Source organism: Periplaneta americana, chromosome 11, assembly GCF_040183065.1.
Source record: "Periplaneta americana isolate PAMFEO1 chromosome 11, P.americana_PAMFEO1_priV1, whole genome shotgun sequence".
Taxonomy (NCBI): Eukaryota; Metazoa; Arthropoda; class Insecta; order Blattodea; family Blattidae; genus Periplaneta; species Periplaneta americana.
Genome location: NC_091127.1, coordinates 127,498,197 through 127,525,518, shown reverse-complemented (window position 1 = coordinate 127,525,518; position 27,322 = coordinate 127,498,197). Strand labels below are relative to the sequence as shown.

Below are 27,322 nucleotides of genomic sequence, written 5' to 3'. Positions count from 1 at the left end.
ACCTCCTATGTGGCTATACAGAAAATAATTTTTCAAGAGGAAGAAAAAAATTAATTAAAAATCAATGGGCGCACATAAGAATATAACAATTCGGTAGAAAACTTTGCTGAATATGATGAACGTAAATTACGTCATCGAGGATCAGTCTAGTCCTATTGATATTTAATTAATTTTTTCTTCCTTCTGAAAAATTATTTTCTGTATTGTCACATAGGAAGTTTCATAAAAACGACGACGATATTCCTATGAAATAAAGTTTCTTATTGAAAGCTCTTGCTATCTTACTTTTTTTAAGCATATTTGTATGTATGTATGTATGTATGTATGTATGTATGTATGTATGTATGTAGTGTATGTATGTATGTTATGTATGTATGTATGCTCTTGTTCCGAATAGATGCGAGGTTGTTTTTATTTATTTTTATTTTATTGGGTTATTTTACGACGCTGTATCAACATCTCAGGTTATTTAGCGTCTGAATGAAATGAAGGTGATAATGCCGGTGAAATGAATCCGGGGTCCAGCACCGAAAGTTACCCAGCATTTGCTCGTATTGGGTTGAGGGAAAACCCCGGAAAAAACCTCAACCAGGTAACTTGCCCCGACCGGGATTCGAACCCGGGCCACCTGATTTCGCGGCCAGACGCGCTGACCGTTACTCCACAGGTGTGGACCGCGAGGTTGTTAAGGCAGATAAATTTATACAGAAGATGAGTATTTTGTTCCTAAACGAGGTGTCCAAACATTGTGTAATTTGCAGTGGTGTTGAATAAGAGGTGATTTTTATTATGATGTACAGTGAAACCTCTCCTTAAGGACATCCCAAGATACGGACACTCCACATATACGGACAGATTTTTATGTCCCTACTGAAATAATATAGAAATAATTATAAATTTAACTCTCGTTTACGGACGCTCTCAGATACGGACACGGACAGCGTTTCACAGTCCTAAATCTTGCTTTACCTCTTGACTGCGGACAGAACTTGGATTTCAAGACCTAATGTGTTAAAAAAATTGAAAATTTAGTACAGAAATTCCTTAACATGAAGGAAGACAAAAAGGGTCTCGTAGGCTACCACTAGCCCAGCCGGCTACTCCTTGTTAGCTGGAAGCGGGTGGATAAACAAAGTCATAACCAAAGCTCGGAACTTGGGGACTTGTGTGTCGTGTGCATTAGTAAGGTTACAGGTACAACGTACACAAAGCTCTCCCTGCAAGTGCTCAGGGACAGTCGTGTGTACTAAGAAAGTGGTCACATCGAATGACAGGAAGGCTGACGAGGAAACTGTGTCGTGTCGAAGCCAATAACATTCAGATAATTAATTAGAGGTAAACGGTCTGTTTGAAAATAAGAAAATACGTATTATTCGAATAGGTATTGTATACGTTTGAAAATATATTTCTTAAAATTTAGGTACAGAATTTCGTGGAGGAATTCTGAGGAGATACATTATTTTCTTCGAATGGAGAGTTTATATTTTGTAACTTGTGTCAAACACAAACTAGAGATTGGAAACGGGCATTCATTGAAATACATTGCAGTCCCTTAAATCGGTGGAAAATTTGTCCATAGCCATGGATCAAGTCGTAGTGGAACCTTCCCTAGTAGTGACATAGAAATTGAAAACTATTTTCGAGACAAATTTAGGATACTTATCTTTCTCAGATACGAGATCAGCTAGCAACTGCTGAAAATCGAACAGGAAACAGTGACAGTGAAAACATTCGATACTTTATTTCGGCCTAAGACTTTATAATACAATTACAAATCATTTTCCAAATTTGAAATTGTTTAAAATTGAAGTTTTTAAAAAATAAATTTGTAAAATTATCCACGATATAATATAATATTAACAAATGTATTTTTTTTTTTACCTTTTATTTCTGTCTACTATATTCGAATTGTCAATTTATATTAAATGTGTATTTTTCTCTCTTTTTCTCTTTCTTCTTTATTCTTGCTCTTGTGTTGTATTTATTGGTTTGAATTAAGTTACCTACTGTATTTAGTAAAGTGTCCTTGTAAATTTTATGTTATATTATTGACTAAGACCACACCGTACACGAGCCTGGCTCTTACGGTAGTGGCTAGAAACATTTTTGTTTTATAAATGTAATTTGTATTCAGTAGGTAGCTAGTTAAAATAAATAAAATAAAAAAATTAATTTTGCTCCCGTCACTTCATGTGACATGGAAATAAGTTTCTTTCGTTTCAAATCATGTTTAACTAACAGACGAAGAAGGTATGGGTTCGAAAAATATTCGAATGTATGTAGTCATACACTGTAATAAAATATACAGAGCAGAACTGTAAATTATATATATTTGCATGTTTATTTATATATATGCTATAAAATTACTTGTTTCAACCTACCATATTATTATCATTATGTTGTTCCAGCCAGGAACCACTTTTATAGCAGACCTTACAGTACCTCTGTGCTGGAAGCGGGAGTTTGTTGACATTGAAGTCCGGTCGCTTAGCCACGTACAAAGACACAAGTCCCCAAGTTCCGAGCTTTGGTCATAACATTTAACCTGTCTGATGGAACCAAGGTTTCCGCGATCGTGAAATTTTATTCGACACATGATAGGGTTAGTAGGATTATTCTCTTCACTTCAATCAGTTGTTATGTTTCGAGAGACATGGCACCTGAACGTAAAGGTTAAGTTGAAAACTATAAATTACAGTAGACCTAGAATAAAATTGCATGGCACAGTACTGTATTTTCCTTTTTCGGTCTTATCTACTGTAGTTCAAAGTTGCAAAGAATTTACTTAGTATACTGTATTTAGAATTAAACTAACTAATATATTTCATTCAAAGCGCGAAGGGATACATAATGCATATTATAAATTTACTGTTAGATTGGGGAGCCTCCCTCCCAATAAAGGACACCTCCCACATGCGGACAGAGTGTTAAGTCCCTTCGATGTCCGTAAATGAGAGGTTTCACTGTATTACTTTTAGAGCGGCTTTTCAAACCCAATTTAAAGTCAAGAACACAATTGATAAGTGTTTGAACATAGTGTATAGGCCTAATCATAGTGAAGTCATACAATTGTAACATTTACTTTTGCTACCACCTCTGGAATTTAATTTCTAGTTTATTTCGAAATTATGGCAAATTATATTTTCTTCTCCATGAATCACATATTTCGCAATGAAACTTGCTGTATTTGAACACTCGTCCATTCAGCAGTAGAAGAGTCACTTGAAAGTCAATGCGCCTCTTTTATGCGATAAATATAATATTCGAAAGGAGTTTTGACTATTTTTATGAATAATTTATTCTGGCCACGTATACTATAACTAGCAAGTTTCATTTCTCTGCACTAGACGATATAATTAATAGCAGTGAATAAAATAAAGATTGACACTGACGTTCGTTCAAATAACGTAATGCATGCCAAGAGTTCTTGAATAATGAATACATTGCCTTCACTGAAATTCATCAGCATTTGAAAATATTTAATTGGAAACAGAGAGTCGGTATAAATATTTTGAGGTGGTGATTTGGACTTGTGAATGATTTAGAAAATGATCTGAAAGACGTAGTAAGATTCGATCGCCCTTGCACTGTAGTAATGTAATAGGAATAGAGAATCTTCAGGATCGGAAAGTTTGTAATTGTAATTATGGATAAGTACAGTTTTCAGTACTCTGAGACAACTTAATAAAAGAAGACTGAGAGACTTAAAATCCAGTTATGTTTACAGATGATCAGCAGGGCTAGGATTTTGATGACCTATAAATCATGAAAAAATGTCTTAAAACAAAGCATTTATGACCTAAAAATCTTTCAAAATGCCCTAAAAATTCATCTTACATAATTGGCTTAGTAGGAAAAGAGGTTTTGTACTACTTAATATTTAGACTAGTAATTAAATTAAATTTTACATAATTTTTTCTAAGTAGTACACTTTAATTAATTATTTTACCTGATGTAGATTCCATGTATGATCGTTCACCTCTAATTCAGCATGTGGACGTGAGGTCAACAATCAGCTGGTCGGTCTTGGTCCATCATGGGCTGTAGCGACATCATGGATTTACTTTACTTTTAGTTTTCATGTAATCTACCACAAGGCCACTCTTATCCGGAATTAGCAGGTATAGAGGAGTCTTTATTGAAGGGATGGTTGGACTAATCCATTACATAGGGTGTACTACGTTAAAATGGCAATATTTGTGTAGGAAAATGATTAAAATATTATACAAAATAATGGGTATTAATGGACAAAGTATGTAAAGAAAATATCAAAGGAAAGAAACATTATTTTACATTAATAATGGGGATATATGGCCAAAATTAAATGAAAATGCCTAAAAAATTACCGAATGAAACAAAAGATGCTCGTATGAGTTTAAACAGGCAAAAAATGTAAAAAAAAATGCACTAACAAATATGTCTTAAAACACTCAGTTCATCACATCACATATAAATACTAAAGCAGCTATGTTTCTGGCTTACTAGGAAAAAGATGCAATTTCATCAAAATCCTAGCCATAATGATCAGTGATCACAAAGCAAAGCCTGCAGACTATTGCTTTCTGAATAGCGGTACAGTCAAAACGTTCACTTAAGGAGAGACATGGGCAGAAAACTTTAAAAAGTGTTCATATCTTCCAGAATTTTAAACATATCTGGCTGCAACTTGGAACGCTTATATGAAATGACTTGAGTATTTAATGTAAATTGATTAAGATCCTTTGGTATATCATTTTCAAAGATATTAGAGTGTTTCATGTTTGGTACGCTACGGTTTTCAGGTACACTTATGATCGATACCTAGTCACAGAATTTCAGTATTAATGCATAAAAACGATCTACATTAGTACTTAGGCTTTTAACTGCAGTAACTTATTCCTAAACATTTCAATTGATTTTTTGTGGTTTTTAATTAAAATATTCGTTTTTTAATCACAAAAAAATCAATGAAAATATTTATCAATAAGTTACAACAGTTAAAAGTCTAAATACTAATATAGATTGTTTTTATGCATGAATATTACAATTCTGAGACCGGATATCAATAATAAGTGTAGCTGAAAAGCGTAGCATAAAAAAACACTCCAATATCTTTGCAAATAATCAATCAAAAAATCTTAATCAATTCACATTAAATACTCAAATCATTTCAAATAAGTGTTCCAAGTTTCAATCTGATTTGATTAAAATTGATTTTTAAAGTTTTCTGCCCACGTCTCCTCTTAATCCGATTATGAACATTTATAGAGTCGAGATTAGCCATTCCAGTTGTCACGAATGTTACATTTTTATTATTAGAATCAATTTAGAAGATCAGTATCATTTTACATAGAAATAATTGTTAAATATATTTTATTATTTTTGCAGAAAATAAAGAAAACGTTCTGTCACGGATGGTACAAGATTTATGAACTCACTTCACGTTTTATTAACAAAAAATGTAAAACTCAGGTCTCTGCCTCAAGCAAAAAGAATTCATTCTCATAGTGTCCATGTGAAAGCTATGCAAATCTCATGGTATCAGTAAGTTAACAAAAACGTAATCGGTAAATATTTTATAGCTGTTTCTTCCATATCACGGATGTTACACACATTTTGTCACGGATGTTACACATGAGTTAATAACCTTTATTTTTCCAGTTTCAAAACAACCGTGACTTTTCCAAGTCAAAATATTCATTTGAACAGTAAGATTAATTTATTGTTGTTCAGTCATACTACTGAAAATAAACGGCAGAAAGAATATAGTATAGAGTAAAAAGTTCCTTGATCTTGAAGCTCTGAAATTAACACTCTCAAAATATTTCTTCAACAGTAGCTCCTTTGAAAAACCCTAGATCATATATACCCGGATTGCTCTGCGTTATAGGCTTTGACTGTAACTACTTTTGTCAGGTTTACTATGCTGCTATCTAGTTGTTACTTAAGGAGTCACGTCATAACTCCCATTTGAATTGCATTAGCGATTGTACTGCCATCTCGTGTTCGTTTACGGCGGACGAGTGACGTTCCTGGCGATTGTTCTCTTCAAAGTGCAACCGATTTTAACATAGGAATGAGCAATCTATATGTGATCTGGGGAAAAACATACATTAACAGCTGCTGTCTATTAGTAAGTGCTGAAAACTTTACGGAAACAAAACAGTAGATCTCATATTATCCAGCCAAAAACACTTAGATTCAATACTCATAAAACTTGTAAAATATTTTCCTTTTGAAAATTAAACATTAGAATATTTAAATTTAAAGACTTATCTATGTCCTACACTAATAATAAACAAATATTTCTGGAAAACACTTTTCCATTGGAAATCCCAGTTTGTCGGAATGACTGAGATACAAAAAAAAGTGTTGAAGTCTGGAGAAAGAATATACCTACACAAAATGTTCAGTCGATTTTACTGAATAAAAACTGAGAGAAAGGATTAGTTTCAGTGGCATTCGAAAAAAAATTGAAGTCATTATTTCGGAGAGACACTCGTGCAGCATCACAAGCTGTGCATTCAGACTTGGTGGGCTGTTTTGTTTAATATCGCCGCCCCATTATCAATAGCATTATAAATGTTTGCTCGAACCACACGGAGTGACGTGATGAGCAGCAGCCGGGCGGTGTAATTGCCATGCCATCCCTGTGTGACCTCGAGGGTGTAATGACAATAATGCCCCTCTGTGCCGGCAGTTTCAACAATGTTGTCTTAGGCGGAGCGGCTCCTTGAACATTTAACGACGCTGAACACACGTAATGACTACTTAATGGCCCCGCAGTACGGTCACTGTGCTTGCATTCCAGACGACAGCAGTTCGAATTATTAAGTTTTAAAGTAATTCGCATCCACGGTGTCTTACTGTTGCTGTTAACACAGTGGGGGGAGGAGGAATGGAGGTTCATCTGCCTCCGCAGAACTCTGCGACCCTCATCATGCTGTCTGAAGCTGCTTTCTTGCATCATAATGATAGCATGACAAAAAGTCCCACAACATGAGAGTAACTAATGCTCATGGAAGACTGAGAACATTATTATAACTGTATTATTGTTATTATTATTATTATTATTATTATTATTATTATTATTATTATTATTAGCAGTAGTAGTAGTAGTGGTGGTAGTGGTGGTGGTGGTAGTGGTAGTGGTAGTAGTGGTAGTGGTAGTAGTGGTAGTGGTAGTGGTGGTAGTAGTAGTGGTGGCGGTGGTAGTGGTGGCGGTGGCAGTGGTGGCGGTGGCAGCAGTAGCAGTAGCAGCAGCAGCAGCAGTAGCAGTAGCAGTAGTAGTAGTAGTAGTTATATTATTATTATTATTATTATTATTATTATTATTATTATTATTATTAGCAGGAGCAGGAGCAGTAGTATAAGTACGAGGAGGAGTAGCAGGAGTAGTAATAGGAGTAGCAGGAGTAGGAGTAGTAGTACTAGGATTATTATTATTATTATTAGCATGAGCAATAGTAGTGGTAGTAGTAGTAGTAGTAGTAGTAGTAGTAGTAGTAGTAGTAGTAGCAGGAGTAGTAATAGCAGGAGGAGTAGTAGTAGGATAATAATAATAATTATTATATTATTATTATTATTATTAGCAGGAACAGCAGCAGTAGTATAAGTACGAGGAGGAGTAGCAGGAGCAGGAGTAGTAATAGGAGTAGCAGGAGTAGGAGTAGTAGTACTAGGATTATTATTATTATTATTATTATTATTATTATTATTAGCAGGAGCAGGAGTAGGAGCAGTAGTATAAGTACGAGGAGGAGGAGTAGCAGGAGGAGGAGGAGCAGGAGTAGTAATAGGAGTAGCAGGAGTAGGAGTAGTAGTACTAGGATTATGATTATTATTAGCAGGAGCAGTAGTAGTAGTAGTAGTAGGAGGAGTAGTAGTAATAGTAGAAGCAGTGGGAGTAGTAGTAGTAGTAGTAGGATTATTATTATTATTATTATTATTATTATTATTATTATTATTAGCAGGAGCAGGAGCAGTAGTATAAGTACGAGGAGGAGTAGCAGGAGCAGGAGTAGTAGTAGGAGGAGGAGTAGCAGGAGCAGGAGTAGTAATAGTAGGAGTAGTAGTAGGATTATGATTATTATTATTATTATTATTAGCAGGAGCGGTATTAGTAGTAGGAGGAGGAGTAGCAGCAGGAGCAGGAGTAGTAATAGTAAGAGTAGTAGGAGTAGTAGTAGGATTATTATTATTATTATTATTATTATTATTATTATTATTATTATTATTATTATTATTATTATTATTATTATTAGCAGGAGCAGTAGTAGTAGGAGGAGTAGCAAGGCCAGGAGTAGTAACAGTATGAGGAGTAGGAGTAGTAGTAGGATTATTATTATTATTATTATTATTATTATTATTATTATTATTGTTAGCAGGAGCACTAGGAGTAGCAGAAGCAGGAGAAATAATAGGAGTAGCAGGAGTAGGAGTTGTAGTAGGAGTAGAAGGAGCACAGGAGCAGAAGTAGTAGGACTATCAGGAGCAGGAGTAGTAATAGTAGGAGTCTGAGGAGTAGGAGCAGCAGGAGTAGTAGTAGGAGTAGCAGGAGCAGGAGTAGGAGTAGCAGGAGCAGGAGTAGGAGCAGGAATAGTAGTAGAAGTAGAAGGAGCAGGAGTAGTAGGAGTAGCAGTAGCAGACGCAGGAGTAGCAATAGTAGAAGTAGCAGGAGTAGTAGTAGTAGTGGTAGTAGTAGGAATAGTAGGAGCAGGAGTAGTAGGACTAGCAGGAGTAGGAGGATCAGGAGTAGTAATAGTAGTAGGAAGAGCAGGAGCACTAGTAATAGTACCTATATCTCTACATATCTGTCCGCCTGTCTGTCTGTTTGTCTATATATATCTTTTTTGTCTTATCTGTCTACATGCTTACCTGTCTACCTATCTATCTGTCTGTGTGTCTATGTATGTCAATTTTGTCTTGTCTGTTTACATAAACTACAAACTAATCTACCAGCCTGCCTATCTATCTATCTGCCTGCCTGTGTGTTTGTCTGTCTATCTGACTATCTTATCTTGTCTCTCTACATTCCTACCTACCTGTCTGCCTATATATCTGTCTGGCTGTTTATCTTTCTATCTGCCTTGCCTTGTCTGTCTACATGCCTACATATCTGTCTGCCTGTCTATCTGTCTGTCTTTCCGTATCTAACAGGCCACCAGCGTGGTGCAGGGGCAGCCTATCACTAATTTATTAGGGTATATACAACCGAATAGTTGATAGTCTCGCAATTGGCACACCGTCGTAAAATAACTGATTAAAAATCTACCTATTTGTATAGGTCTAGGTCTATGCTTTATCTACGAGACGCGTCCAGAAAATAAGTTTCCCTGAAGTCGTTTACAGAAAGAGAACACAATTTCATAGAAAGATTTATTGGAACAATAGTTGAGCTATTTTACAACATATTCTCCACCGGAAGTGAGACCTTTATCATACCGTGGGATCTCTGTGTCGAAGAAGTCTGCCATCTGGGATCGGAACCAGTGTGTGACAGTCGTCTCCGCCTCTCTGTAGTTCCTACGGTGTGACAAATGTCTCAGTTCCGGTGGGGAATATGTTGAAAATTAGCTTAACCTATGCTGTATCTGTTCGAATATATCATTCTATGAAATTGTGTTTTCTTTCTGTAAACGGCCCGAGGGAAATTTACTTTCTGGACTGCCCTCGTATACACATCGAATATATATATATATATATATATATATATATATATATATATATATATATATATATTGTATACTGGATTATAAAAAGAAGGAATTATTAGAATGAACATGGAGAATGGGAGAACATATGATTTTGGGAATTACGAGGGATGGTTGGCCTCATTCACAGAGAAACTCTGGGATACCTATGAAAAGATATAACGTAGAAAGGGGAAGAAGATAAAGATGAACTTTTACCTTTCTCTATATAGCCCTATTCCTGTTTATATTTATGCATTTGTATTTAAATTTTCCTCTGCATATAAGTCTGAATCTATATATTCCTCTACTACATTGATTTCTATTAATACTAAGAATATAGCTAATGCCACTCCAATTCGTCCATTTCAGCTACCCTATAGTTACCACTAAACACTCAGTAATAGTGGGAAGTTCAAATTGTAGTCGGCACTGCGTAAGACCGTTCAGCACAAAGTGCGTATGAGATATAGATCTCCACTTCCTCTGCGAAAATAAGTCTTTGACACTGAAGGGTTTGCTTCTACCGCGTTGCCCGAGTAAGACTCTGGTTGCTTGGCCTGTGTTGTCGACATCACTTACCGGGCCGGGGGTGGCGGAGGGTTGAAAATATCACGGTGCTATATTGTAGAAGTTTCCTCCCCCTATTTTATGCTCTCTTGCGTCCTACCCTCTCTCTCTCTATCGAACCCCTACTACTTTCTCGCCAGGAATCCGGGAACTAACATTGATGGTCTAGGAGGGAGGATAAGGTTGAAAAAGAAAGGTTTCTTTGGATTATGTTTCGTTTTTGTGTTTAGTTAAAACGAGGGTGATATTCTCCACCCCCTGTCTAACCCAGTAATGATCACAATTTAGATTTAAAGAGTAGATTTCAAGACTTTCTCCCCTTTTTCTCAGCAGGGGATGTGTATGTTAATATGGCCTGATAAGGAAGTCTATCTACATTGGACAGGTGTCATGCCCCGTTTTGTAATTCGATGGTATTTGCGTTGAAGCTTCTTCGTGCTGGACTTTACGAAGAATTTCGTGACAAGGATACATGTCACATCCCTACAATTTGCTCTCATGTATCACTTCAGAATTAAATTCTTTCGCTTTCCATACGAGCTGCATGCCCTGTCCACCGATACTGTTAAACTCTCTCATTGTGATGTTTGTAACAGGTCAGAGATACCTGATCTATACTTCGTTTCATAATATCTGACAGGAGAAGTGGGGTGGGGGTAGAACGCTTCAGACCGCCCAACTTCAAGGCCAGCGTGGAATGAGATCTCTGCCGTTGGTTGAATAGCAATTATTATACTTCCCTCCTCCCTTGCCGGTAATGTTTACTTCTCTTGTCAAACATTATGGAACGACGTATAGGAGCCTCTTGTGAATTTGTAGCCTGAGTGGACTCGAAATACATATTCGTAGATTTATTTCCAATCCATTGCGACTGGAATCCTGTCCCACTGTAACGCACTGTGTTGTCTCAAAAATGAGCTTGCATTATAGGCCTACTGTTACCCGCATGAGACGGGGAACGAAAGGTCACAAAGTAGTTATTTAATTTAGAAACCACTCTAGCCTATTCTTTATCTGCATTCGTCATAAAATAATCAGCACATTTTCTATCTGCCTGTCCGTCCATCTATCTGTTTCGTTTATCTGTTATCTGACCTATTTTTTATAGTTTGTTTCTGCCTAGTCTTATTTTTGTCTGTTTAGTATCGTTCTAGCTTTTAGTTTGTGATTTTTCTAGTCTGTTTGCCTACTTTGTGCCTTTGTAGTATGTCTGTTTTCTTAGTCTGCCTATTTAGTCTGTATATTTTGTCTTTCTGTCTGCCTAGTTTATGCCTTTGTAGTCTGTTTACTTTGTTTGTCTGATCTATCTGCCTGCCTAGTTTGGTTCTGCAGTCACTTCTGCATTGTCTGTCTGTCTTTTTATCTTGTATTCCTAGTCTCTCCGTTTACATAGTTGTTAACCTAGCTTGTCTGTTTAATGTGTTTGTCTAGTCTTTCTGCCTCGTTTATGCCTATATCTGCCTAGGCTATGTGTTTTCTCTCTGTCTGAATGGTATATCTGCTTGTCTAATGTATCTATCTGTCTGTTATTCATCTTTTCTGGTCTATCTACCTCTCTAATCTTTTAGTTTGTCTAGTCTATTTTTCTGTCTTGTTTATCTGTTAGTCTGCCTATCTGGTCCGTCTATATCTAAGTTCCAGTCCCTCTATTTGTTCATCTGTACGCCTGTACTAGAGATGAACAAAACTAACTGCCGCTCTCGCTCCCTGTGTTCGTTGCATTTGTCTTTCGAGTCTAGTCTCGTCATTCCTGTACGCTTCGAGTCTCGCTCATTATTCTCGAAATAGCATTTGGTCGGCGTGGAAAGATTTCATAACTTTGAATAACATACATGATTGAAATAAATAGAATTAATTATAAATGTTTAAATGAGACAAAAAGACAAAACAGAACAGTATCTTAGTTATCAAAATGTTCTGGTTCTATTATATGACATTAACTATGATTATATAAATAGAATAAAAGCAATTTTCAAATAAATTTGCATTTCTAAGAAACATAAAAACATTGAGATTGCACATTTGATCTCAAACATGCGAAAAGAAAATTCCTAGCCTTTTAATAAGGACCTAGTAATTAAATAAAGACTGGGGAACGGATTATTATACACTGAAAGGTAGAGATAATGTTTCAAATATGCTACTTGATTGTTTTACATACGTAACAGTTGCCAAAGTAGATAAAAGTTCAGTCAGGTATAAACAACTGTGGCGATTCAAGGCTGCTTGAAGTTCGGGACTTCGGGAGTTATCAATCTCGGCGTCTCGAAACACTCACAAGGAGTCTTTACGTCAACGACGCGACGTATACAGCATTGTCGTGCGGGTTTTCGGCTTTGCGGGCGCTGTTAGTCTTGCTTTCTCTAACTGGATCTCTGGCCTGTACCCAGCCAGATGTCCTCATCCACTCAATACACTTCAATATCGGCCGTCCTTCTCTGTCTATTTGTATTTCTGTCGTTCTGTCACTGAATAAAATTGTTATTATGAGTAATAATTTTATTGTGATGATGATGGTGGTGGTGGTGGTGGTGGTGGTGGTGGTGGTGGTAGCGGTGGCGGCAGCAGTAGCAATAATAGTAGTATTTTATGTTATTACTTAGATATCACACATGATTAGCTTTACAACAAAACTTGATGTAACGTTTTCTTTTATCAGCGGAAGTTTCAGCAACTCGCGGATGGAGTTAGCCTATATGTATTAAGAATAATATGATTGTAAATGGGCAAACGTGGAGAATTGTTAGATTTTTATCACTGAATTTGGAATATTTGATTTATTAATATTATTGATGAGATTGGCATTTCTGAATTCTGGCTGTTATTATTTTTCTCCTCAAAAATATCACATACACAGTATACGATTTTAGTAAACATACAGAGAAGAAACTGCCTACTGAAGAATGCACTAGAAGAAATGGTGAACGGGAGAAGAGTTCGAACTAGAAGAAGATATCAAATCATAGACGACATTAAGGTAAATGGATCATATGCGGATACTAAGAGGAAGGCAGAAAGTAGAAAAGTTGGAGAATGCTGGATTTGCAGTGAAAGACCTAACCTTGGGCAGAACACTAAATGAATGAATGAATGAGTGAATGAATGAATGAATGCATGAATGAATAAATGAATGAATGAATTATAAATATTTCTCTATCTAAATAATTCTCAGAGTTGTTATGTCTTCGGAGTACTGTAGCCAATGGTCACAAGCTCGGAGCATCCATTATATTATTATTATTATTTTTTTTTTTTTATTTTTAATGTTATTATTAATGTTTTTGTTACCTGCTGTTAGTACGACGTCCACAGCCGTTGTTTTTGTGTCTCTTCAGCCGGGCAGGTTTTACTTGGCTGTAATTTATTTGTTCTTTATGAAACACTGAGCACAGCGCTATCCTACGTATTCATAAAACACACAAAGAATTTTGCGTCATTAACGGCATTATGAGCTATATTAAATACTTTGTCCTTTTTTCTGGTGCTCGTAATTAAAACCAAGTTCTGCAGAATGTCACACGTGCAAGAGCGGCCTAACTACTACGGAGTTATTTTTAATTTGTCAAGTTTTATTTATGTCGGGGCGTTTGTGACTGAGGTCACCATTAGGAGAAGTACGTAAATGTTAGATTTTGTTGGAATCGATTTACAACGATGCTGGTTGTATCGTTCAGTCACCACATTACTCGAGTGAAGAATGGATCCCGAATTTCGCATGTTCGCTGCGAGGTTTACTCCTCGACATATTACACTTTTATCAAAAGATGAATGTCGAAAACAGTTTTTTTTATTATTATAATTTCCTGGAATTTAATCATAAACAGCTTTAAATATAACTCTTCAGCGTCTTTGAATATTGATGCTGGAACATTTTATATAAACTGAAGCAATGATTGACTTACTATCACAGATTGTTAATTTTCCAAGTTCCATTGTCAATTCATACAAACAAGCCATGGCGTCATTTCATTGGCTGAGGTTGGTGTGTGCTGACAGTGGTGCGAAATTCACCATGTGCAACACAAGACAGATCAGTATATCAGGTTAAGCACAAACGTAATTAACTACATGTTAGTAGTAATTAGATTGTATTGTGTGCACAATATAGACCTAATTCTAGGTTTCTTCACATTTCGTTTCATTGTTAAATTATATAGAGGTCATTTGCAGAATTTGTATAACAAATGACCTTCCCATTATTGCATTTATAACGATAGAGTTATAAATTTCTAACAGTGAGTAGTTTCAATACTAATGTAGTAAACGTCACAAGAATTATTTCCTTTATGTGAAATATTTAACGAGAAAAATTAAAATTCTGAGGGCCGGTTTCACCAAGCTTCTTTAAATCAGCACAAACGACTTGTCAACAAAAGGATCGTTTAATTTTAACGAGATCTTTAAAAATTGACTGTTTCACCAAGCCTCGTTTCTTTAAAATTAACGTGTGTTTACTAATGTGGAGATTTCGTTCTTGTATCTTGCATGTTATATTTCTCATACGACCACGGCTTCGAAATCGCGAATTTCATTGGTTACATATGATCAAGGCTGACTTTGTTTTAATATTAAAGATATTTTATTAATTTGCTCTACAGAATAATATCTGTAATATTGACAATTAATATTTGAGGAGAAAAATTCGCTCCGGCGCCGGGGATCGAACCCGGGTACTTGGTTCTACGTACCAAGCGCTCTGACCACTGAGCTACGCCGAATTCAATCCACAGCACTGGACCGAACCTTCCTCATTGAATGTTTCCCTTTTGGCCTGACTCAAAGTTAGGTATATATGTTGACGTATATGTCCAATGTCAACTGCCATTATATTAGGAGCGCACTCAGTTGAGTGACTTGTTTGGCCGGGATTCCGCACAGGATAAGGACTGATGGCGGGCTTATGTGAGGGCGGCAATGAATGTGCGCGTTCCTTAAAGCCATTTGTAAGTAAGTAAGTAAGTAAGTTGCATGCATATTTTCAGGCTTCTTAATGCATAAAATTCCCTGGTCTAGTTATCGCCTTGATTACATAATTTGTAAGTAGGCATTTCGGAAAGTCGGAGATAACATAGCTCAACTAATGTCTGGAAAGCCCATAGTCTTCTTCAGCATAATCCCAGTGACAGCCAAACATTTACAATTTAATAACTGTTTTAAGTCAGTGCTTGGACTTCCCCAATTTAGTAATTAGGTCTCATAGAGAAGTGTTGCCGATATCTTATTTTATATATAAAAGTCAATGTGGCTATGTATGTACTCTATACAAATCTACACGCTTTCACCGACACTTGTCAAAGTTTCCACATTTAACCTTCATAACCAGGAGAAGAACATAGGCTACATTAAAATCGGACAAATGGACGTTAAATTAATTAAAAAGATAAAAAATAAAAATAAATACTATCAAACATTCATGTATAATATTAAAATACAATCTTATACAGTCAATTGTTCTTTATTATTGTCTGCTGTATTCAACATCGACTTCCATGAGGCCATGGAAAAATAACACGAAATTAAAAAACATTGTTAACACATCATGAAGACCAAAATCTTGACAATCTAGGTTGAGTGGCTGCAGCCTGTATATATTTTCGTTTCCTTTTACTTTGTTTATAGTTTGATTTTCTATTATTTTATTCGTATTTCTGGCGGTGTGGAAGAAGGCCTAATGGCCTTCACTATATCAGAATAAGTAAATAAGTAAATAAAAAAAACACATAATTAATATATATTAAAAACAGTTGAACGTAAGGCACATGATGAAATGCTTTCTTTTCGATGCCTGATCTACAGCTGTTTAAATTGAGCGAACCGTGGCAGGAATTTGGCTAAGAAGTTCACTAATTCATGTACGTGACGCTATGGAAGATTCATCTTTTAGGGATGAGAAAAGCTTAGTAAAGACAATTCGTTTTGGTTGTCTGTAGTTGGATTTCCGAGATTTCCGAAAAGCCTAACAACCAGTTTAATTAAAAATAGAAGCAGAAAGGAAAACACAAGCAACGACGGGTGATTTCAGCTAGTTTATAATAAAGTGTAAATATACCTCCTTGTCAATTCATGAAATGTCTTACTGCCAGACTTCTGAATCCTGTGCTGGATGATGGTGATGGTCGTATCGATCACGTCCTCCAGCTCCAGCAAGTGGGCGGTGTTTGATACAGGATCCGCACCACTTAACGAGTGCCGACCGCTCTCTGCGGTGACTCATGCAAATTCATTATTGTACTTGACCATGCACATTCAATTATGGAACATGGCGACATTGTATATTGTTGCTGTAGCGCTGGCTATTAGCTTTTCATGGAAATTTCAGCAGAACTAAAAGCTCATGGGAGCCCTGCCACTTGGCTTTGCAATAATTGCATTGGAAATGAAGGACATTACGAGCAATGAGGGATTTGTGCTCGCCTTTGTTTTAATTTCTCGATTCCCTCTTCCTTCACGATGTTGGGATACTTGAGCACATCTGTCCGGACAGATGCCAGGGCGCTCGCATGGTTGTGCCCACGATCGATATTCAAATTCGTGAAACCATCCTGTGGGCTAAAGACATTTTCATATTATGGATTATACTGAATGAAAGCTTTGTCATGTCCTTCACTTCATGCTTAAGGGAGAAAAATAATCATTTTGAATGAATTATAGAGTTAAAAATGTTTTCCATAATGCCTAATATTTAATATCAGTAACTTTGAATGTGTAGTAACTTTGTTACCAAATTTTTAAAATCTATTTTATAATTGAATCACTAAATATGAATAGGGAATAAGTCCCAGTTTTAACAAAATTGATTTAAGACTGTAGTCATACTAATTTAGGTATGCTCTTTCATTCTGCATTAAAAGGAAAAAGGTCCCTCATCTCCTTAATCTAGATTTCAACTCTTTAGTTTTCGTGTTTTCTTTGAAAAGGAGCTTAGTCCAACACTTGTTCCCTTTTCATAAGAAATTCAAGTTTGTTGTTCCTGCCATCTAGAAAAGAAGAACGCACTTTCAAAAGAGTCCATCGGACGAACCATCCCCCACCCAATAAAAAATCAATTTCAATATTTCACTGTATCTCATGTGTGTATGAGAGTTCATATCCTGGCAGATTTGTGGCATATGAGAACATTGATGGTTTGATCTATCACACTATTGAACTCTTGTCAAGGAAAAATGTTATTACCAATTTGTCCATAGAAAAGGCCTATGCAACTCAATGTCCGATAAAGAAACTCAAAATTGAGGACTGTAAGAAATTGGTGAAGTGAGGAAGTGAAAGAATTCTGGAATCAGATCTTACAGTGGCTCACTACTGATAACAACACTGAAGATTTGTAAGAAAATTAATAATGAATAGTTTGGTCAACAGCTTTCAATGTTTCTATGTGCTACTCTCTACTATTTTCCATAAATTGGCATACAATACAGTTTTTGTTTTGAAAAATAGAAATAACGATACGTTTTGTTTAATATTTCGTTAGATAGGAAAGGGGAACAAATCCCAAAACAAAAAATGTTTGGTTTATGTAGTAACCTACGATTTCAATGTTTCTATTTGCTACACTGTACTATTGTTCACAAATTGGCTTTCAATAAAGCTTTTGATTTAAATAATAGAGATAACGATATATATATATATATATATATATAAAATATTTTTACAATATATTTCGTTAGATATGAAAGGGGAACAAGTCCACACACAAAAATTATTTCTATAGAGCAGAATAAATTGAGAAATATACATTTTTTTCTACATACACATCTTGTGTAATCACGATTGGTTCATAAAAATAGTTTCGATGCAATTTGTTTATATTTCGTTGTGTGCAGATGTTATTTGTGTTTTTCTCAAAACTAATTAATTGAAGGTGACATATTCCCTTTTCGTATTTAGTGATTCAATTAAATTCGCCTAATTTATTTCATTTTTTTAGTCTGACCCAACATAGTGGGTTTGTTTTGAAACGCAGAATAGTTCACAATAAAATTTAAATAAAAATATAGACAGGTTTCAAACAAAATAAATTAAGACCTATCCAAAAGGATATCTATGAGCAGTACAGAGCAGAACAGTTTCACGGCCTCGAGCGGTCTTGAGTCCTCCGCGCGCATAGCCGACCGGCCTTGAAACCTGTTCTGCTCTATACTGTTCACTCAGTAGTTCAATTTAAATGCGAGATGTTACCGGAGATTTTAAGTAATGTGTGGATAATTTCGAAGCATAAAGTATAGAAGGCGGTTGTCTGATAATGTATTTCTGTAACATATTCTTCTGATAGACCTATCAGAGAAGCTTGATTTATATCTGTAGGTTGTTTCTAACATTGACGAAACGTACACTGCAAATTTTTGGCAATTTTGGAAAATTATCTACATACTTTGCCCAAAAACAGTAAAATCATAACATTTCTTTTAGTTTGTTATTTAACGACGCTGTATCAACTACTAAATTACTTAGCGTCGATGGAATTTGTGATAACGAGATTACATTTGGCGAGACGAGGCCGAAGATACGCCATAGATACCTGACATTCGTCTTGCGGTTTGGGGAAAAATCTCGGAAGAAACCCGAACAGATATTTAGTCCAAGTTGGAATCGAACCCACTCTCAAACGCAGCCTCGAATCAGAAGGCAAACTCCTCTGCCGACTGACAAGCAAACATTCTCGTGGGTGCAGATAAAATATTTTTTTTTTCTTCCAAAATGTTGACAATGTCAAAACAAGTGCTTATACAAATTTTGCTCATTCTAACGCAATTACCAGGGTCGCAAAAATTAGTTTCCCTGGGGCCGTTTACAAAAAAAACACTATTTCATGGAAAGATTTAATGAAACAGATACAGTAAGTGTTATGATATTTTTCAACATATTCCCCACCGGAATTGAGACATTTGTCATACCGTGAGATCAACTTTCATACCCCTGTGTCCTGTCGCCTGGGATCGGAACCATTGTGTAACAGCCATCTGCACCTCTCTGTCGATCCCATGGAACGACAAATGTCTCAATTTCAGTGGGCAATATGTTGAAAAATAGCTAAAAAGTTGTTATATCTGTTCTAATAATTTTTTTTCAATGAGGGAAACATTTTATGGCAGTCGTAATTGCATTCGAGTGGCCAAAATTTGCACAAGTACTTGTTTTGACATAATTAACATGGTGCTTATACAAGAAATTATTAACATGGTGCTTATACAAATTTTGGCCACTCGAATGCAATTATCATGGTTGCAAAAAATTAGTTTCCCTGGGGTCGTTTACAAAAATAATAATAACTTTTTTATCTGTCTCCCATCAGAATGTTTGCTTATGAGCTACGCCGGTGACCATAATTACAGTTACATTTAAGTTCTTTTGAACAGTGAGTGCCACAAATTTCATATTCGTCTTGGTCTACCCCAGGTAAAAATGTTTTATTTCCCCGGAAATATTATGTTTGTGACATTGTTAAATATCCGAAAAGTCACTTGTGCCAGTAAATATATTTCAAAATTATCGGAAGATTTCCATCTGATTTCGTAATTTTTGAAACAACCTTATTTCGCGTAACTACATCATCTGATCAGAATTAGGCTTGTGTCCTTAACTTGACTTCACATGAAAGCCTAAAAAAGCATACTTTATCCTATTTTCTCTGTTCACTAATGTTTACTCCGTGAGTTAAAAGTGGCCCGCGTATTGGAAATACTTGGTACCGACCGATAATTTAGTCCTGACAGCTCAGCGACGCGAAAGAGGGGAAGTAATAGGACTAGTGGGGATAGTTCCTTAGTAGAGATAGGGGCGAGTGATCGGTAAAGGAATGCAGTACAGCTTAACTGTACTGGAAACACAACGCTATATCGCATGCGTGACATCCGATCTCTCTGACTGCAGGCGACAGACTAACCTGAACATCCCTTGGCGTAACTGAATGGACTCGCCTGATCAAGGCGCACATTGCCGGCGACTGTCAGGACTAAATAATCGTACTGTACAGGCAAATGTTCGTTCCGACTTCAAAGGTCACTTCATCTCTTCGTCGATCGTTCCACGCTTCTTCGTCCCTTCTATTGGTAATAATCTATTATATTTTTGGAAGTCTATGTTTATCCATTCTATATGGTGTACATTCTGTCTCCGCTCCTGTCTGAAATCGAATCGAAGTATTTGATCCCAAAACTCGCTAAGTCCATTTGGTTATTTTAATGCTTTATACATATAAATTATTTTTTGAGACCTCTGTCATTATACTTTAAGCTTATTTTCTTCCAAAACAACGCCAATCCTTGTCTAAAAGTTTGTGTTATTGTGCATGTCACTTGAAAACTCGCTCAATCCGTAGACCGGTGGATAAAAAAAAGAAAAACTAGTCCAGCCCTTTCATAGAAATGGACTTAACACGTTTTGGGATCACACTCTTCAATATAATTGAATTATTGCATTGGTTCGTAATATAATTTATAGGTGGTTGCAGTTAACTAACTACCTCTATAAATTTTACATTCTGAAAACGACCTTCAAGTCATGTAATATAAATTTTATACCGACATAAAGAAACAAGTAACGAAATATTAGGAAGGCTTTTTTACAATAAAATTAAGAATATAACATAGCTTTTTATATTGATCTAATATATTATAATTTATATGTTTTTCGATTACCTCAAATTCATTCTTTTAATATAATCAACATAACAGCACAAATATTGAAATATAGGTAGACTTAAGTATTCAGTGGTTTTTACATATGCCTATGCATGCTTTGCTCCAAACTAAAAATACACCGTGTCCCGCTTAGAGGGATCGAGAAATAAGTGATAATTTCAAGTGTAAATAATGGTTTATTAACATACCTTTTTACATCACTTGATGTAAAAACTCTCCGAGCTTCGGAGAATGCTCAATTCAACTCGATGTGTGCGCGTTGAGTTGCTCTGTAGACATCTAAACGGTATTCAACCTCCCGCCAAGTGTTCTGTAGCATTTGTGGAGTCACTAGCGCAGCTTCATTTGTGATGCGATGTCTCAGTTCCTCCAAACTGTTAGCTCTGCCTCACAAAGCTCCCAGAAAAAAAAAGTCTAAAGAGACAGATCGGGTGACCTGGGTGGTCAGACAAGGGATCTTCGTCTTCCGATCCACCTATCCGGGAATTTTTCATCCAAGAACTCACGCACCCGTTGATGATAATGGGATGGGGCCCCATTCTGCTGAATTTAGCCTCTACGAAGAAGAATGATCCAATTACTCGCGTAATAGCTTTTTCTTCTGCAAGATACAGCACATACTGAACTTTCTGTTGTGGTGTCCACATGGTGTTTACCATAGCTTGTTTTCCTACAAAATGACGCTATGCTTGTTTTAGTGACCTAGCAACAAACAAACGAAAGTTACAGAGGTGTGAAAATTATTAGAATAATCTTAATTTTAAAGGTTTTTTAATAGTTCCTTCACAAATATTAATTGAATTGATGAATATTGGTATATATTACTATACTGATGTAGGATATATTTACTACTAACAATGCCGGAAATCATTGTTGTACATTGGTATTTTTCTTATTTTACAATTGTTATGGGAATTCAGAAATTATTATATTATGTTGGCGGAATTGGAAACATAAAATATTATATGCACAAAACAGATGTATACGTTCATTTGAACCTTCACAACAATGTAAACGCAAAGAACAATTTGTTTAAAGCATTTCTTAATTAATTTTTTATGTTTCCAATTCCGCCAACATAATATAATAATTTCTGAATTCCCATAACAATTGTAAAATAAGAAAAATACCAATGTACAACAATGCTTTCCGGCATTGTTAGTAGTCAATATATCCTACATCAGTATAGTAATAGTATATACCAATATTCATCAATTCAATGAATATTTGTGAAGGAACTATTAAAAAACCTTTAAAATTAAGATTATTCTAATAATTTTCACACCTCTGTACTCATAAACAAACGAAAATTACGCATGCAGCTGTTTTCAAACTTTGTTGCACAAACTTCAACAGTTTCTCTATCTTGTCAGATGCAAATCACAACAATATCTTTATCTGATTTTAAGTGGTGAGCATTTATTACACGATCCCTCTAAGCGGGACACGGTGTATAATATTGATAACATTTAATATAAGGAAAGGTGAAAGATCTTATTAGCGCTGCATATGCATTTCCAAATAATTTCTGGTTTGTTCTTGGAACGCCACAGTATTTTCACTGTACTGAACTCAAGTTTCTTTTCATGGTATCCCTAAGTCATAGATCAAATACATTCAGTGTGCTTCCATTCAAAAATGGTTCATTAAACAGTGAAAGTATCTCTGTATGAATAATTTTTTGTCTGCATATTAAGAACTACGTAGCAACAGTTGCGAGGCCGTCCTTCATATGGATAAAAGTATTGCTATCTGTATCTTACTCTTGGATGAGTTTTCTGCTTGGCACTTCTTCGTACGGTCACTTTCAGAAAACGTAATTATAATGAAAGCCTCTGCGACGTGTAAAAGCCTCTATTGTTGCATCGTATTTCATTTCCCGTACAAACTCCTTGTGTCTGTGATGCTCGCCAAGCTGTGGAGCGCGTGACAAATACGGTAGCACTGACATATGCGCATCACAAAAACAAGCGAAATCGGAGCGCATCATTGTGAAAATGAGCTAGCCCAAAATTCAAGGTGAAAAACTTATACATTTGCTTTAACTGTTATAGACTACATAAAAGGTTGATTGGACACTTTCATACTAAGCGTTCAATTTCATTGATCGCTGTACGTTATCCTTGCAATCTTTTGTAATAATAGCGCCAAAACTGGAGCTTTGTCTTAGTTCTATTTTTACTGAGAAGAAGAAATCGAAGAAGGCTACTAAAATCACTTCATGCTTATTACATTTTGTATGCATTGTAAAAAGATTACACGAGACAGAAGAACAATAATTAATTTTTGGATCTTAAAAATCATTTGATATATCTCACAAACACGTAGGCCCAGATTCACCAAGCTTTGTTAAAATAACACTAACAGCATTTTAACTAACATGTTGTTAAAAATTAAACATCTTGTTAGTGTGACAGTGTTTCACCAAGCATTTGAAGTACGGTATTTTGGTTAGATAACATGATGTTAGGAACAGAGTAACTGGAATCAAAGAGGCAGTTGATTGTATCAAAAGTTTTGTGAATGTGCCTTTAGTTGTGGTGTAGTCATTTGTTTGAGCGGTAAACAATTTATTGTATTTCTACATTGTGGAAGTATCGGAGACTAATATAATGGAAATCGAGAAAAAGAAACGTAGAATATTATAACCTCTCTTTAATGTCTTTTAACACTTTCATTTGTACACATTTTGAAGTTCTGTATCGTTCAAGAAATTTACTTTCTCATAAATCTATAATATCGTTTCTTTTATGATTATTTTCCCGAAATTCCAATAATGTCAAATATATCTTGATATAATAATGCAGCTTGTAACATGTTACCTGGCAGTCATGATTCGCACTATAACAGGATGTTAAAGATTTAACTGCTGGAATATGCGATGTTAATTTAACAATGGGTTTTATATGATGTTAGCAGTAACAATAGGTGATGAAACATCTCTTTTGTTATATTTATTGTTAAACTGCTTTAACGACTTGTTCAATACTTAACAAAGCTTGGTGAAATTGGGCTACAAAGTTCAATATTGAAGGTGTCAACACTAGAAATAGGGAAATTGTTACACCAAATGAGAAGGCTTCTGTCACATTTTTATTTTCTCCTTAGTTCGTGTAATTCTCGGCATTAATTTCTATATTTAGACAATTGAGTCTGTATACTCGTATTTTTAATAATACCTAATATATTTTAACAATTCACTTGTCACGCAGTCAATAATAAAAATATTGTCCTACTCTTACTTGTACCACAGTCCAGCATATACAGTCACGAAGCTTGAGTTGATGAGGATACCAGGAACAATATACTGTGCGGGTAGTTTCACATTGTATGTGATGAAGCGATAGTAGCGATCCTAGTGGTTAGCAACTACTTATGGATGCATATTCCCTATGTATTGAGCTTCGTGACTATATATACGAGACCAGGGGTCGTCAGCACAGAGCACGCTGGGGCTACTCTACTCGCTGAAAACGCAGCGCACCATAGTGCACTGCGTAGCTGCTAGCGGGTATGCCCTCTCTCTCTCCCTGCTGCACGACGGTGTACATGGGACGGCACCGCGTACCCTTTGCACATTTCAGCGAGTGCTGACGACCACTGTACTAGACTATGCTTGTACGCTGTCTAAAACTGAACTAGCTTGAGAATCGAGAGACGCATTGGTCAATCGTGCACTGTGAAAGCACCTTTCTTAACAATGTTCCTTCATTAATCGACCAACCTCGCTCTCTTCCTCTGAATAATCAATGCACATATTGCTCATTTGTGTTTTTTTTTCAGCATCAGTTTCGTTTTCCTGTAGCCGCACTGTGTATTGTATTTTGACTTCATTGCATTATATCTTATCATATTTTGCAGAAGCAGATGAATGCTTTCACGCAACAAGTTTTTGTCGTTTTGCATAAACGTGTTGAAGTAGGAATGCAATTATAATGAATTTATTTTTTTTATCGTTTCAGGTGAGTTCAATCCAGAGAAATAGGTGCTGTTCAGGTATGTAATTCTTGTTGTGCAATGACGACATTGATAACAGGAGAAGTTTAGAAGGAGACAATTTAAAAGGTACGCGCGATCTCGCATTGTGCAATATCTACATGTGAGCTCCAAACTTTTTGCTCACTTGTCTCACTCCTGAGTAGTCCTAGAAATCAAGCATTATTTGCATGGAATAGAAAGAGTTAGAAAGATGTAATCTAATAGAGTATATACCCTATATGCGAACCCGTATGAAATGCTTTGTCTGTTTGTTTTATGGATAATGAAAGTGGAGAACATAAACCTCGGCAAATACTGTATTCATCCGATATTTTGTATTGGATCCATTACGGAAAACAGGCCTGCTTAGCTTATACCTTACGCCAGCCGTGGCGATAACGTGACTCGCGAGATATTGTGGCTCGCAGTGATAACTGTGCACTTCGCTTGCTTCTAACCTCCGCCAACCCCCACCCTCTCACTCACTGGAGTGAAACTCCGTTCCATTTGTATTTGTCTCTGACCTGCGAGTGGCATATGTCTCTCTCGAAACCATGTACGAAAGTTCCAAATAGGATGAGAGGACGCATATTTTTGCTGTCAATATGATGAGAATATTAAATGTATGATTTGTTCACTAGTATTACGAGGAAAAAGGGTGTATAACATAAAACGGCATTATACTACATGTTACTGATGAAACATTAAAAATTTAAGTGTTATTATCATCGTCATCATCATCATCATCATCATCTCTGTACGTCGACCCTTTTTCAGCAGATGTACGAATAATGCGGTTAGCTCTTCAATTTGAACTTACTGATTTACTATGTGATGTCAATGAAAGCTAAATGTAAGGACTTGACAAATGTTGAACTTTCAAATCTTTGCCAAAAAATAAATATCCGAAGCTTCGTTCTTTCGCTTGCTCTGTTGAAGCCATGTTCGCTACAACTTACGTTTGTGAAAAACTATTTTCAACAATTAAAATAGTAAAAGCCAAATTTAGATCAGTACTGATAGACAAATACCTTCGTGATCAACTACGACTGGCAGTAAGTGACATAATTCCTGATTTTGAAACTTTTTCGCAGAGACATTCTGAAGACAGTTAATTTTAGGGTGTGATAATGTGTCCTATGTTTTCTTATTAATTTCTTTCTTCGTTACACGTACTAAACATTAGTTTGTAGCCTTGTACCGTATAAAATTATATTTCAGTGCTTGACGTAAGGAAAATGAAAATCCGTTAATAAGTCAGACAGTTGCTTCACTTCCCCTTCGGGTGTTCGCCTCCCTCCATAGGTGCTATGCACGTTGCAGGTTACACAGTGGCTCGGCGCACGATTACATTGTCGCCACCGCTGCCTTACGCTAATAAATTTCAATACGACGCAGTATTTTCTTCCTCAAGAACTTCGACACGCATCACTGCTGCAAACGAACGTCGATGTCATCTTTCATTTTGATTCATTGTTTGCAGCTTTGTCTGCTAGTGGAGGGAAGTTAAACTTAAAAGTGTGGGCGGAAAGATACAAATATTCACACAATATAGTCAACATTCGCTTCCACGATTACGCTTTCAATATAAAATATTTGGGAATGCTTTCGTAGTGACTCATATAATATTTACATTGGGAAGCTGAGACTGAAGACGTTGCTGTTACACCAGGCCGCGGAGTTGAATCTGCTCCTCGCCCTCTCAACAAATGGCAAGCTCGCCCTCTCTCCAGGGAAACCAATAAACCGAGGGGCAGAGTGGCAGCGGAAATTAGTGGTTCATCGCCAACACTTTTGTATGAGATGCATCTTTTGCTTTCGCGAGTCTCTTCGCATCAAATACATGTGACTAAACTAGAATGGTCACATGAACTACTGGAATTATTATTTTTGTGTGTACTCGTATGTGTGTGTATTTATCCTTGATTTTCGTTTCCCTCAGAATTAATTTAAGCGTTCCCATATCTTATCAATTTTAGCCTCATATTATTATGCAGACGGCTTATATTATTAGACATTCCCATGAAAATAATAGGTTATACCTAATACCTAGGAATAACATTAAAATTAGCAGCGATCTCGGCTGGGAGGAACACATTAGTGACACAGCGGAAAAGCATGGAGAGCGTTACACTTCGTGATGAGGATACTCAGAAAAGGCTCTGATAAATCCAAAGAGATTGCATATAAGTCACTAGTTCGTCCAGTAATGGAATATGGTGCTGCATGTTGGAATCCTTACAGATTAGAACATATTAAGACATTGGAAAAAATTTTAAAACGGGCTCCCAAGCGTTGTCGTAATAATTCAACATTAAGATGGGACACACTCACGAACAGGAGAACGCGAATTCGATTATGCGCAATGTTCAAAACATACGAGGTGAGCCTGCCTGGAGAGAGAAAAAAATACTCTTCAAGGAACGACCGCTCATATGAATTGAGGGAAAGAAGACAGAGGAT

At 36.1% G+C, this 27,322-nt stretch overlaps 1 protein-coding gene and 1 non-coding gene across 5 annotated transcripts in view; one reads left to right on the top strand and one right to left on the bottom strand.

Moving 5' to 3' along the window:
- The window catches only part of Ten-m (teneurin transmembrane protein Ten-m), a 978,623-nt gene that overhangs the window by 698,317 nt on the left and 252,984 nt on the right, over positions 1-27,322 (top strand). The window lies entirely within an intron of this gene.
- TRNAT-CGU (transfer RNA threonine (anticodon CGU)) lies at positions 14,887-14,959 on the bottom strand. The gene has a single exon. It is a non-coding gene; the product is annotated as a tRNA-Thr (tRNA).